This window comes from Herpailurus yagouaroundi, unplaced genomic scaffold (genome assembly GCF_014898765.1).
Source record: "Herpailurus yagouaroundi ecotype Mexico unplaced genomic scaffold, PumYag 192, whole genome shotgun sequence".
NCBI lineage: Eukaryota > Metazoa > Chordata > Mammalia > Carnivora > Felidae > Herpailurus > Herpailurus yagouaroundi.
The window spans coordinates 20,103,791-20,118,865 of record NW_024412423.1 but is presented as its reverse complement, the minus strand read 5'-3'; the positions used below and the strand labels follow the sequence as shown (position 1 = coordinate 20,118,865).

The following is a 15,075-nucleotide window of genomic DNA, read 5'->3' as shown; positions in this document are numbered from 1 at the left end:
GAAAAATCTCAGTTGAATAGATTTACAAACCTTTTGAAAATGTAAGGTGTTTAAAGCCTTGTGGCAAATATTTGAATTTATCATGTGTTATTGAATAAACAGTGTCAACAGTGATCTTTATTTGCTCTTCTGCACTTAAGCATCATAAATTCCAGGATTTTTTTTTTTTTTTTTTTTTTTGGAAATAAACCTGCAGAACCTGACCTGCTGCTACGACACAGCAAATTGATGGCTTAGTAGTGGTAAAGTGTTGTGATTGCTTGAGCTCAGGACACAGATGGAATTTTTCTTTAATTGATGTTAAGATAATAAAACATAAAGTTTAACATATTGAGGCGCCTGGGTGACTCAGTCAGTTGAGTGTCCGACTCTTGGTTTCAGCTCAGGTCATGATCCCAGGGGTGTGGGATCGAGTCCCATGTCAGGTTCCATGCTGAGCGTGGGGCCTGCCTAAGATTCTCTCCCTCTCTTCCTTTGCCCCTCTTCCCAGTTCATACACTCTCTCTCTAAAATAAAAAAGGTAAAAAAATTTAACATCTTAACCATTTTTAACTGCACATTTCAGTGGTGTTAAGTATATGCCCACTGTTGTGCAACCATTACCACCATCACCAGTATCCCTCTGCAAACCTCATTTTATCTTGCAAAACTGAAACTCTATACCCATTAAACAAAAAGTCCTAATTCTCCCCACCCCCCACCCCAGCCCCTGGCAACCACCATTCTACTTTCTCTCTCTATGACTTTAACTACTCTTGGTACTCACATAAGTGGAATGATACAATACTTTTCTTTTTTGTGATTGGCTTATTTCATTTAGCATAACATCCTCAAGGTTCATCCATGTTATAGCATGTGTCAGAGTTTTCTTCCTTTTTAAGGTTGAATAATATCCTGTTGTGTAAACATACCACATCTTGCTTGTCCATTCATTCATCGATGGACACTTGGGTTGCTTCCACCTTTTGGCAATTGTGAATAATGTTGTGAGTTGCAAGTTTTCATGAATGAGAACTGTCTTCAACCACCGTTGAACACAAAATAGTTTGGGAATTAGCTTTTACTGAAGACTCAGCAATGCTTCTTAATGAGTTCAACCTAAAATCACAAAGTAAACTGTTGATATGTGAAACTTCTTCCATAGTAAAGTTATTTCAGCAACAGTAACTTTTTTGGGGTACAAGTAATGTCAAATTGCTTCATACACTTCCTGTGCTGTCAGAAGTTACAAGGAGAAGTAAAATGTGCATTAGCACACACGTTTGCCACATGTATCTTTTCTGAGCTCAAACTGCATTCCCTACAGTGTTTTCTGGACTTCAGATGTAAAGGAAATTTTCATATTTCAAAATCCACTTAACCCTACGATTGAGACTCTCCTATTCAATCTTCAATTAGAGGTGATTGCTTCTCAACGTAATGATATATTCTAAGGCATAAGTCAAGAGAAGAACCTAGTAAAAATCTATACATTTTTTCCAAGAAATGAATACTCTTGTTAATATCACATGCCAACAGATCGATATCAGCATTTAGCAGTACCTATCCGTGTGAAAAGATGTTTCCAAAAGTGAAATAGATAAAACTTCGTTACAGATCAGTATTAGCAGAAGAATATTTGAAAGCACTTTTTTAAAAAAGTTTATTTTGAAAGAGAGAGAATGTTTGAATGTGAGTTGGGAGGGGCAGAGAGAGAGAGAGAGAGAGAGAGAGAATACCAAGCAGGCTTTGCACTGTCAGCACAGAGCCCAATGTGGGGCTTGAACTCATGAACCATATGATTATGACCTGAGCTAAAGTTGGTCACTTAACTGACTGAGCCACCCAGGTGCCCCTGAACATACTTTTTTTAAATGTAAGTTCCACACCCACCATGGGGCTTGAACTCGAGACCCCAGGATCAAGATTCACATGCTGTACTGATTGAGCCAGCCCGACACTCCTGAAAGCACTTTTGATGATAGGAAACTCTAACTTTGAATCCTAATCAAGAGAAATGTTATCCTCACTCCCTAGCAAAAAATTATTATTCTCATCAGTAGACTTGAATTACAAAACTTGCTCAATTACTATACTTTGAACTTCATCAAAAACATTTATGGAAAAAATTAAATCTATTGTTACATACTTACATAAGATCCTTGATTTTGCCGCTTGGCCTGCAAAGCCTAAACTATCAACTATCTCACCTTTATAGAAAAAGCTTGCCAACTCCAGAGAGAAAAGAAGGAGCTTAAAGATCAAGTCTTAGGGTACTTCTGCTTAGAAGTCAGGAAAAGGTAAAGGATCTCTTGCAAATGAGCCTGAAAAGCAGCAGCCAGGGGGGTAAGTGGGAAATTCTGCGAGTGGGGCATCTTAAAATATAAGAGAAGAAAATGTTTCAAACCAGAGAGAATGGTCAACTGTGTTAAATGCTACTAAGGTAAAGGCAAAGATTCAACTTTTGAATCTGGCAGTGTGGTCACTGTTGATGTTCTTGGTGAGTGGTTTCAGTGCATGGTAGTAGTGGACAAGACACAAAGGAAAAGCTCCAGAAGATTAAATAGCACACCCAAAGTATTTAGCATTGTGCCTACCACATAGTATGTAATTATCGAACCAGATATTGTTGTTGGTACCTCGCCCATCTCCCCTCACCTCTACCATTTAAAAAAAAATTTTTAGGGCGCCTGGGTGGCGCAGTCGGTTAAGCGTCCGACTTCAGCCAGGTCACGATCTCGCAGTCCGGGAGTTCGAGCCCCGCGTCGGGCTCTGGGCTGATGGCTCAGAGCCTGGAGCCTGTTTCCGATTCTGTGTCTCCCTCTCTCTCTGCCCCTGCCCCGTTCATGCTCTGTCTCTGTCTGTCCCAGAAATGAATAAACGTTGAAAAAAAAAAAATGAAAAAAAAATTTTTTTAACGCTTATTCATTTTTGAGAGAGAGAGAGACAGAGCGCGAGTGGGGGAGGAGCAGAGAGAGAGACACACACACACAGGATCCAAAGCAGGCTCCAGGCTCTGAGCTGTCAGCACAGAGCCCGATGCGGGGCTCGAACCCACTGACCACAAGATCATGATCTGAGGTGAAGTCATCTTCAACATAACTACGATTCAGGAACATTTTAACCAAAAAGAGAATAATTGCAAGAAGCTTTATTGTTCATTTCAGGAACTTCTCAAAATCCCTTTTAAATGAACACAAAATTGCTCAACTTTTCAGTAGATGACCTTATTTTCTAACTTTTTTTTTTCTCATAGTACTGAATCTTTTCTATTTTTGCAGTAGATGACTTTAGATGATGGCCTACACTGTGTGGTAAGCCAAATAGTGGCCCTCAGAAGATGTTCATGTACGAATCCCTGGAATCTTTGAATATGCCATGTTAAATGACAAAGGGAAGTAGGGTCAGATAGAATTAAATTGCTAATTCAGTTGACCTTAAAATAGGGAGATGATTCTGGATTATCTGAGTTGGCCCACAGCAATCACAGGCGTTCTCAAAATAGAAGAGGGAGACAGAATAGGAAGAGTGATGTGATTTAAGAAAATACTCAACCAGCAATTGCTGACTTTGAAGAAATTTGAAGGTGAACAGGGGCACAAGGCAAGGGGTGTGGACATTCTCTAAAGGTTGGAAAAGGCAAAGAAAGGGATCACCTCCTAGAGCCTACAAAAAGAAGCAGTCTTGCCAATACCTTGGTCCTAACCCAACAAGACCTGTATCAGACTTCTGACTTACAAAATTATAAGATGATAAATTTGTGTTACTTTAAGTCCCTAAGTTTGTGGTTGTTTGTTATGGCAGCAATAATTAATATACTCTCCAAGACTCTTAAAAATCTTTGCTGTGTCCACTAATCCTAACCTATTAGATCATGATTCTCACCAAACTCTAATCAAGCCTCTGAACTGAAAAGCCCCCCAAACTGATAAATATCTCAACTTCCCTGCTCCGAATGTTACTGAATGTTACTGAGACTGTCGGGGTACTGGTCTCTCTTACCAGTAAATGATAAACTCAGCTTTGCCTTATCACCACATTGTTTGGGTGGTATTTTTGGGGAAGAGCATTTAACAATTGTTTTATCCATGTGCCTAGAATAGTACCTAATATATGTAGGTGTTACATATATGTAACATATACGTTACATGTTTGATACATAATGAATAAATTACGAGTTTCTAAAATAATATGGAATAATATTTGTGTAGATGAAATTGTGACTTGGTATTTCCTATACATAGATGTGACTTTCAGAAAATAATTTTAGGGATGCCTGGCTGGCTCAGTTAGTAGAGCACGTGACTCTTAATTTGGGGGATGTGAGTTCGAGCTCCACATTTGGTGTAGAGAGTACTTAAAAATAAAATCTTTTTAAAAAACACATTAATTAAAAAAAAAGGATAAGTTTTAAAGTCTGAATGAAATCTTGCACATGGATGTTTATATCAGCTTTATTCATTATCATTAAAAAATGGAAACTCAAATGTCCAACTCATGCATGGTTAACCAAACTAGGTTATATCCATATAATAGATTACTACTTAGCCATAAATGGGAATAAATTACTAATACATGCAACAACAATGGTGAATCTCAAAGGCATTATGCTAAGTGAAAGAAGCCAGACTTAAAAGGCTACATACTGTATGGTTCCATTTATGTCATATTCTGGAAAAGGTAAAATTTTAGAGACAAGAAAGCATATGAGTGGTTGCCAGGAACCCAGGTTGAGGTGAGGGGTTCATTATAAAGGAGACCAAGAGAATGTTTTGGTGTAATGGAAATGTTCTATGTCCTGATTGTAGTGGTAGTTTATACAATTGTACACATTAAAAAATATGCATTTTCTTTCTTTAAAATTTTTAATGTTTTTATTTTATTTTTTGAGAGACAGAGAGGGAGTGTGAGCAGGGGAGGGGCAGAGAGAGAGGGATACACAGAATCCTAAGCAGGCTCCAGGCTCTGAGCTGTCAGCAAGAGTCCGACATGGGACTCAAATCCACAAATGTGAGATCATGACCTGAGCTGAAGTTGAAAGCTCAAGCGACTGAGCCACCCAGACACCCTTGCATTTTCTTGTTTGTGAATTATAAAACACAGAAATCTACTCAGAATTGCTACTGAACAATATATGTTGAATACTTTGTTAAAATCTTGCATGTTAATAAAACAATCATACATTTCTGGGGTGCCTGGGTGGCTCAGTAGGTTAAGCATCTGACTTTGGCTCAGGTCATGATCTCACAGCTAGTGAGTTCAATCCCCATGTCAGGCTCTATCCTGACAGCTCAGAACCTGGACCCTGCTTCAGATCTGTGTCTCCCTTGCTCTCTGCCCCTCCCCCACTCACACTCGGTCTCTCTTGAAACTAAAAATAAAATAAAATAAAATAAAATAAAATAAAATAAAATAAAATAAAACAATCATACACTTCTTTGATTTTTTTTTCTCTTATAGCTTTATGGTCAGTATTTTCTACTATTTCTTTATTCTGTGCAGTTGACTTACATTGTTCTGGAACATGAAAATAGAGACATTCACTTTGTTAAAATGGATGCATCTGATTAAATGACAAATAACATTTATTCCAAAATAAGTTAAGGAAACTTCTTGTAAAGTTTATTAAATATCAATTTGCATCTTCATACTTCTTTAATTACTGTGTAAAATGACAATCTTTCTTTTACTTCTCTCCATCCCCACTATCTTCCAATATAGCCTTGTAAATCTTCCAAGGCAAAACTTGAAAGAAAGCAAATAAAATTGGCACAACTTCTGCAGAGGACAATTTGACAGTATCTATCAAAGTTAAAAATACCTTTTGATCTAAAGGTTCCAGGGTAAGGATTTACGTATTAGTTGCCCATCGTATGGGGTAGTTATCAGTTACAGCCTAGTTTGTAATAGCTTTGGCTTGACAACAACCTAAATGCCCACTTATTGGGGACTGACTAAATAAATATTTGCATACAATGGAAATACTGCCGCTGGGAAGAATGAAGCAGTTCTTCATGTAGTGATAAGTGATGATGGCTAGAAGCAGAAAAATGTTCACCTTTAGCCCAGAAGGCTGACCTATAGCTTACATGGTTTTGATAAGGATCAAACATGCACTGACTCCTGCATTCTTTTTTTTTTTAATTTAAAAAAAATTTTTTTTCAACGTTTATTTATTTTTGGGACAGGGAGAGACAGAGCATGAACGGGGGAGGGGCAGAGTGAGAGGGAGACAGAGAATCGGAAACAGGCTCCAGGCTCTGAGCCATCAGCCCAGAGCCTGACGCGGGGCCCGAACTCACGGACCGCAAGATCGTGACCTGGCTGAAGTTGGACGCCTAACGGACTGCACCACCCAGGCGCCCCTGACTCCTGCATTCTTAAAGCGTCTCCTGAGTTGCCTATAAATCTCACCAACAGTTAATATTGAGGTGAATGTTAAGCACCAGAGAAATCTTCTGAAACTAGTTTTAGGAGTAGAAATTCGAGGAAGACATTTATGATCTAATACTCCCTGCAGCTCCCCTCCCCCTTGAGCACTAAGCATGTAGCCACTGCCTTCATACAGCAAAGGTACAGCTCTTTCTGCCCACAGGTTCTGACCCCAGGTTGTAATAAAAGCACCTTCTTGCACCAAAAGCCTCTCAAGAATTCTTTGTTGGCTTGTGGCCCCACATCCATATGGAAGGATACCCAGGATATTTTAAGTGAGAAAAGGAAGGAACTTAACAGTATATACAGTATATTATCTTTCCTGTAAAAAGTATGTTATCACTATATTTTCATGTTTATTTATAACATATCTTGGGAGGGATACACTAGAAAATGCCAAATGATTGCCTCCAGGACTACCATAGTTAAAGGGCAGGGATGGGAGGAGTAATTATTTTTCACTCTATTTCATCACAGTTCTTTTTGAGTTTTGCACTAATAATTTCCTCATCTATAGAGATACATAGATAATATCTATATAGATATAAAGAGTGAGGCTTAAAAATAATAGGTGGTCAGTTAAGAATTTTAAAAAGGAAAAATTATACTTTTATTGATGCTGAATTACCAGTGTTAAGGGCTGACAAAAACATTTTCACATGCACATTCCTTATAAGAGTTTATCATAAAGCTCCTCAAAAACCTTGCACCTTACCAAAAGCAATCTTTAACACGCTTTTTTCTAGATTAGTTGGTAGAAAGTAACCTCCCACCCCCTTCACGCTCCTCCCAGCTTCCTGAGGCTTCTGTACAGAAAGAAAACAAGTAAGAGGCAGGAGATTATAAAGTGTTCTTCCAATGGTGAACCAGAGGTAGTGTCTCTGAACAGTTACCAAACTGCGTTCCATGAGACCCTTTGAAAATCCTGTCTGGTCTATAACTATTATTTTACTCTCAATTAAATTATAGTTTGCCCTGACTGGCAGAATGTTAAGAGATGAAGGAAAGCGTTGAAAATGATATCCTGAAGAACAGTATTACTGGCAGAAAATGTTTGGATGACGAACAGAAAGGGCTGGAGAGGCTTCATGGAAGAAGTTCAAGCGTGGTTCTAAGCATCCTCCTGCAGTAAGTCCCTGGAGACTTCCTTTCTCCGCCGACCTGTTGAGGGCCGCTGGACTCCGGGCATCAACGTCAGCACCGGGAAGTCGGTCGAAGGGGCTTCGGGTTCGCCAGACCCTCGCCAGGGGCGCACGACCTGACCCCCCGCCCCTCACCTGAGTCCCAGAACCGGTAGACCCGGCTCGGCCCGTCCCCGGTAGCGGCTACGTGCAAAGAAGGGTGTGCGCGTCGCGGATCTGCAGGCCGGGTCCTGCCCGGCGGCCCTGCCCTGTGCGGCCGCAGGGCCTAGGAGGTCGGGTCTAAGCCACCGGGGCCGGTGCTCCGCCCGTCCGGGGCCGTTCGACCCCCACAGCCGCGCACGTCACGGCCCCCGTGTCGTCTCCGGTCACCGCAGGCCCAGCAGGGCCCCGCTTTTCTGGCGGGGCGGGGCGCGGCGTCGCCACGTGACGCCTCGCCCCCGCCCGGCCCTGATCACATGGGTGGCACGGCCGCTGCGTCAGTCACCGTCCTGGCTGCGGGAGTCGAGCCGCCGTCGCCGCCGCCGCCAGCGGACGGGGCGGGGATCCCGGTGCCAGGTCTTCGTCGGCCCGCCCCTGCCGCCTCAGTCGGCCGTCCCGGGCTGGGCCCGACCGTCATGGAGCGGGGCGGGACCTCCGCCTGTTCCGTGTGAGGCGCGTCGCCGCCGCCCCCGCCTGCGCCTTTCCAGACCTGCCGAACCCCCGCCGCCGCCCGGAGCCCCTCGTCCTTGGCAGTCTGTCGCCGCCCCCGGGCGGGCTCGAATGCGCGTCCGGTGAAGGTGCAGGCCCGGCGCCGCCGCTGCCGCAGCTGGGAGATGGTTTGGGCCTAGCGGAGCAGGGATTGGAGGTGAGAGGGGCCGACTGACTGACGAAGGGCCGGGCCGGGCCGGGCCTGGCCGCGGGGTGTGGGGTGGGGGTGGGGGAGACGGTGAACTGGGTCCGCCTTGGGGGCTCGGGAGACCCTCCAGGCTGGGGCTGCTCGATCCGGCTTCGCCCTTCTTTCCGTTTCACCCCCACCCCCGGCCTGGAAAAAAAAAAAAAAAAAGCAAAAAAACATAAGGCTAACCATCCTAACAAAAATTTCCAGAAATCCATCTTTTCACCGTTTCTCCTTTCCGCTTTCGTTTCTTAATCCATTCCAGCCCTCAGAAAATTTAGCGACAGATTCGTGATTTTTTAATATCCTCTTCAGTTTCAAGTTATTTGTAGAGAAAATAGGCCTAGATTTCTGGCTATCATTACCCAACTAGTTCTCGCTTTCCTTCTCGCGATCCTGCGCACGTCTCTCCCCCTCTCTCTCTCTCTCGCTCTCGCTCTCTTTCTCCCTCTCCCTCTCTCTCTCGCTCTCTCCCCCCCACCTCTGCAAAAAAAAAAAAAAAAAAAAATAAAAATATCCATCAAAAGAAGGTGATGGTGAAAGAATGGAAAGGTGGGGGTGTAATACTTGAGAAGCCCCCCCCCCCCCCCCCGCCCCTAACTTCGCAGTAGGTCTGTTACCTAGTTATCCCGATAGCTCGGGTTTGGATATTGATGTTTAGGCCTTTCCTCCAGCTGCCTGTGCCCGGGGTTAATCTCGTAATTGACGTCAGTGCTTTGTTCCTTCCACTTTGCTGTTCCTTCCACTCTTTGAGGGTGGATCTTGGAGTATAGGAGTTTGAGGACTATCTTCACTGCTTTTTCTCTTACAGTGGTTATCATTTATAGGAAGTTGAAAGTACAAATCTGAAATGCTCGTGCATGGAGTTGCACTAAGACGAAGAGTTCCATTTAGGGTTCTTCTCGTAGTCAGTTGCCATTCAGAGTGGCTTTACAGAAATTTTAAACTAAGGCCAGTGTCTTTTTCAGTGACCGGTATGTCTTGAGGGAACCTAAGCAATAAGTGCCTGTGAATAAGATGTTTGCAAATGTGACATTTAAGATACGTGTTAATTTTTAGGACTCATGTGTTTAAAAAGCTCAAAGCTTTGTTTCCATATTGATTCTGCAAAGCTTTGTGAAGTGCTTTTGTCATTTCACTGTACTTTGATTTATCAAAATTGAAATATTTATGTGAATTTTCTTAATTTGGCATTTGATAAGAGCCTTTGTGGCCTGCGAATCTGCCTGGATCTTCTTTGGTCATATGTGCATAAAGACGTGTTGGCAAGTGGCCACTTGTCTTTTAACAAAGCTGGCTTCTTTAAAATTTTCTGGTTTATTTTCCTTATTCATCACTGCATTTTTCAGTGTCTAAACATTAAAAAAAATCCCCCAGAAGTTATTTTTAATGATCTTTTAGAGTCAATTTACCTGGGAGCAGTGATTTTTCTTTTTTTTAAAATATCAGCAGTTTCATTCAGTTTGTGGTGGCTTGTATGCTGATGACTTTAGGTTTTGTTAGCTCTGCAGGAACAGTAGGCAAATTCTACTTTAAATATAAGTTTGCATCAGGTGTGGACAAGATAGGAGGTCTGTGAATGACCCAACCTTTACTGTATGGTTTACACACACACACACACACACACACACACACACACTCACTCACTCACAAAGAGCTTAGCTGTATTAATTGGAAAGCACTCCACAGTTTTGGGGTGTAGTGCTTTGGGGTGTACAGTGCTTTGGTAAAGCTCTGTAATTAAGAATTCCTAAAGATAGAATATTTTCATTCAGATTACTTTCTCTTTGTCATATGACATACATTCTCTGTGCTCTTGAATTGTATGCCTTTTGTAATAGCTGATATATTTTCCTTTTGTATTGTAATTTTCTGATAGGTCTCTTGTAGTGTGTTTAGAACAAGAGCTATGTTTATATCTCTCCAGTATCATCAGTATTTTACACAGTTGTTAGATTGAATGTGAATGTGATATCCAATCTAAGTTTTCACAAAGGGATAATCTAAAACAAACTGTATGAGCAAGTGATCAATATTTGAAGGGGAGAAAGTAACTATCAGCTACAGAAGATGACAGAAGGTGAAGGCTTCTAAAAGTTATGTATCTTACCTTTTTTGAAGAGCTAAGGTAAATGTCATGGTTTATGTGTACCTGAGAGGAACAAAGAAAACAGGTATTTCTTCTTTTGTGGCCATCTACTGGTTTAGAATGGAGTCCAAAATGTATGAGGCCTTTTCTTTGTAGTATTTTTCATAAAATCAAAGAAGTACTCTTACAGGTATTAAAGGCACATGTGGACAGTAACCCAGAAGTACAGTACATATTGTAAAAGTTGATGACTTAGGTTTTATTTTTTACTTTAGCTCTATTCTCCAGGTATTTTATTATAAAAACTTTTTTTAGGTCAACTGTACTCAAATTAAAAAAAATTCTTTTTAACTTTCCTATGTCATGTAAAGGTTTCCCAGCTTTTGAACTCCCAGCCCTCATTATATTTTACCCATTTCCTTTTTCATTTCCTCTGATAAGTTGGAACGATTATATTTGATTTCTGGGAGGGTGTGTGCCAGTGTCAGTAAGTGTGAAATGAGGTGTAGTCAGTGATTAAAACTAACCAGACCTGTTACTTTGGTGCTTTTTCCTTTGGTCCAAGCAGGTACCACTACTTGTAACTTTTTATACTGAATATCTTGGTTGCTTGAAGTGATAACTCTAGTAAATGGAAGAGGACATGATAAACATGACCGTTATGGAGTTTTGGCTGATCATCTGCATTCCTGTCTGTCTTGATGTTCATTTTCACTAGCATCACATCCTGAGAATTTTAATGGTATTGGCACACAGAAAATATTAGAACCAGTGAATTCATTTCCAAAATATTACAAAAACATTTTAATATTGAGACTACTTATTAATCCTGTTTTTTTTAATGTTTATTTTTGAGACAGAAAGAGAGAGTGAGAGTGCAGGGGAGGGGCAGAGAGAGAGGGAGACACAAAATCTGAAGCAGGCTGCAGGCTCTGAGCGATCAGCACAGAGCCCGATGTAGGGCTCAAACCTATGAACCTTGAGATTGTGACCTGAGCTGAAGTTGGACGCCTAACCAACTGAGCCACCCAGACACCCCTTAATTCTCTCTCTCTTTTTTTTTTTAAAGCTTTTTTATTTTGAGAGAGAGGACTAGAGAGAGAGTGTGTGATGCAAGCACGCACACAAGCAGGAGAGGGGCAAAGAAGAATCCCAAGCAGGCTCAGCCCTCCCAGAACAGAGCCCAATGCAGGGATCCATCCCATGAACCTGGAGATCATGACCTGAGCTGAAATCAGGAGTTGGGTGCCTAATCAACTGCGCCACCCAGCCTAATTCTGTTTTTGAACAAAGAAATTTTATTTAAAATCATCTTTCAAATGGCTAAAATACAAAACTCAAGAAACAACAAGTTTTGGTGAAAATGTGGAGAAAAAGGAATCCTTATGCACTGTTGGTGGAATTTCAAACTGGTGCAGCCACCGTGGAAGACTGTTTACTTAAAAAATTGAAAATAGAACTACCCTGCAATCCAATAATCACACTACTGGGTATTTACCCCAAAACTTTGAAAACACTAATTTTGAGGGATACATGCACCCCTGTGTTTATTGCAGCATTATTTGCAATAGCCAACTATGGAAGCACCTCAAGTGTCTATCAATAGATAAATGGATAAAGAAGATTGGTATATAGATACAATGGAGTACTATTCAGCCATAAAAAAGAATGAAATCTTGCCATTTGCAACAGTATGGATGGATCTAGAGAATATGATGCTAAGTGAAATAAGCCAGAGAAAGACAGCATATGATTTCACGCCTATGTGGAATTTAAGAAACAAAACAAACGAAGGAAAGAAAAAAGAGACAAACCAAAAAATAGACTCAACTACAGAGAACAAACAGATGGTTACCAGAAGGGAGGTGGGTGGCAGGAATGGGTGAAAAAGGTGAAGGACATTAGGAATGCACTTGAAAAAAAATTTTTTTTTTAAATATAATTCCAGTATAGTTGACACAGTGCAATTGTCTTGATGAGCTCTAAGTAACGTATGGAACTGTTGGATCACTATATTGTACACCTGAAACTAATATAGCAGTGTAGGTTAATGACACTGAAATTTAAAAAAAAGTAGATATAGTCAAAAAATAAAAAAAAATGAAATTTACCTGCTTCATCATGTATATATTTTATTAAAAAATCTGTAACCTGAGGAATGTTCTGAGGGAAGGTAATTTTACCTCTTTTGTGGTGCCAAATGAACCATGGCGGTGGCTTTTAGGAGGGTAGACAAAGCTTATTATTGGGTACCGTTTTAAATTATTTTTATAATTTCCTAGGATAGGTAAAAGAACCTTGGGCATTGTTTTTCCAGAGTTGTAGGTGTGTGGCAGGGGAAATCAGGGATTGACATGAATACATTGCTCTGGAAAGCCAGTATGGTTTGACTACCCAGATATTGTCATGATCTACCTTGGGACTGTGCTACTCGAGGCTACTTTAGGACTGAATGGGTCTCGCATGATTTTGTTAAGTTAGAGCTGGCTAGTGAGTTACAGTTTTTCACTTTGACTTTTTCTTTTCTTGTCATTATGGTAGCAACAGTTTTATGGAGAGGTGAGTATAGGCAAGTTCTTTGCAGTGACAGGACTTCCCACCTCTTTGCAATTGTTTCCATTTCTTCCATCTGAAATAACACTTTTCCTCTCTTGTTCCCTACCCTGTTAAAATTTCACTGTCTGTTAAGGCACAGTGGAAGTACCATTGCCTTCCTGAAGTTTTCCATGATTCCTCTGGATACTCCAACTGGGACCTACCTTTTTTGAATCCCTGCATCACTTTGTATCTTCCTTACTTGTTATGTTAACTAGGGGACTGTACCCTGCTGAGTGACATCTGGCACCATGTATCAGGGAAGACATACTGGTAAAATAAGGACTGTGTAATACTATTTCCTTATATATCTCTAAAAAATAAGGATTAAAACAATAATCCAACTTTTCAGTAAAGAAGTTAATACTAATTTCTTAGTGTCATCATGTATTTAGTCAGTCTTCATATTTCTCTGATTTTTGCACTTACTCATTTCTATACAATTGGTTTGATAAAGAAGCCATGTTTTTTGCCCTATGAGATTTCTCACAGTCTAAATAGTGCTGGATGCATCCCTGTGGTATTATTATAGTATGTTCCTCAGTCCCTTGTTTTTTCTGTATATAGTAGTTACGTTTAGAAGCTTGATCCAATTGAAGCTTGACTTTTTATTTCATTTTTTTAATGTTTATTTATTTTGAAAGAGGGTGAGCCAGGAAGAGGGCAGATGCCTAACCAAGGCCACCCAGGCACCCCTTGAATTTTTATTTTTACTTTGTGTTTTTAAAATTTATTTTGAGAGATAGAGAGCGAATGCGTGAGGGGCAAAGAGAGAGGGAGAAAGAGAATCCCAAGCAGGCTCTGCACTGTCAGTGGGCCGGGGCTTGAACCCATGAATGGCAAGGTCATGACCTGAGCCTAAATCAAGAGTTGGATGCTTAACTTGAGTCACCCAGGTGCCCCTGAATTTTTATTTTTATTTATTTATTTATTTTTAAAGTTTATTTTCAGAGAGAGAGAGAGAGAGGGAACAAGTTGAAGAGGGGCAGAGAGGGAGGGAGAGAGAACATCCCAAGCAGACTCCACACTATCAGTTCAGAGCCTGATGCAGGGCTCTTTCCCATGAACCATGAGATCATGACCTGAGTGGAAATCAAGAGTGGGAGGCTCAACCAACTGAGCCAACCAGGCACCCTCTGAATTTTTACTTTTAAATAAACTGTGTTCAAAATGGGGTTTGAACTCACGACCCCAAGATCGAGAGTTGCATGCTCTACTAACTGAATCAGTCAGGCACCTCAAGGCTTGAATTTTTTTTTTTAAATGGCAAGATTACTTCATGGGTAGTGTTGTGTACTTCCTCTACAGTCTTTTTTTTTTTTTTTTTTTTTTTAATGTTTATTAGTTTGAGAGAGAGACAGAGTGCAACCTGGGGAGGGGCAGAGAGAGGGAGACGCAGAATCTGAAGCAGGCTCCAGGCTCTGAGTTGTCAGTACAGAGCTCCACACAGGGCTTGAACTCAGGAGCTGTGAGATCATGACTTGAGCCTAAGTCAGATCCTTAGCAGACTGAGCCACCCAAGTGCCCTGTTTTGTTTTGTTTAATGTTTTTATTTTTGAGAGAGTGTGGAGAGCTCAAGCTGGGGAGGAGCAGAGAGAGGGGTACAGAGGATCTGGAGGGAAGCAGGCTCTGTGCTGACAGCAGAGAGCCCAGTATGGGACTTGAACTCACAAATAGTGAAATCATGACCTGAGCTGAAGTCCCACGTGCTACTAACTGAGCCACCCAGGTGCCCCTCCTCTGTACTCTTAAACTTTATGCCTGTCTTCTCATCCTGTTCGTGAGTGAAATTGCTCTTGCCAAGGCCGCCTGTGACTTCTTTATTGCCAAATTATATAGTTACTGCTTACTCCTTTATCTCTTTGTCTACTTACTTTTGTTAACCATTTTCTCCTTGATACTGTTTTCTTCCTAGACTCTTACGACTTTGTCCCTTTCTTCCTACCAGTTGCGTTCTTGCAGAC

The 15,075-nt window shown here is 41.2% G+C and overlaps 1 protein-coding gene across 1 annotated transcript in view; it reads left to right on the top strand.

The window, feature by feature from the left end:
- The first annotated feature begins 8,024 nt into the window (after positions 1–8,024).
- AFF4 (ALF transcription elongation factor 4) overlaps positions 8,025–15,075 on the top strand; it is a 98,811-nt gene continuing 91,760 nt past the window's right edge. The window contains exon 1 of the mRNA XM_040444462.1: positions 8,025–8,397. The gene's annotated coding sequence lies outside the window, so the exon portion shown is untranslated. The remainder of the gene's footprint in view (positions 8,398–15,075) is intronic.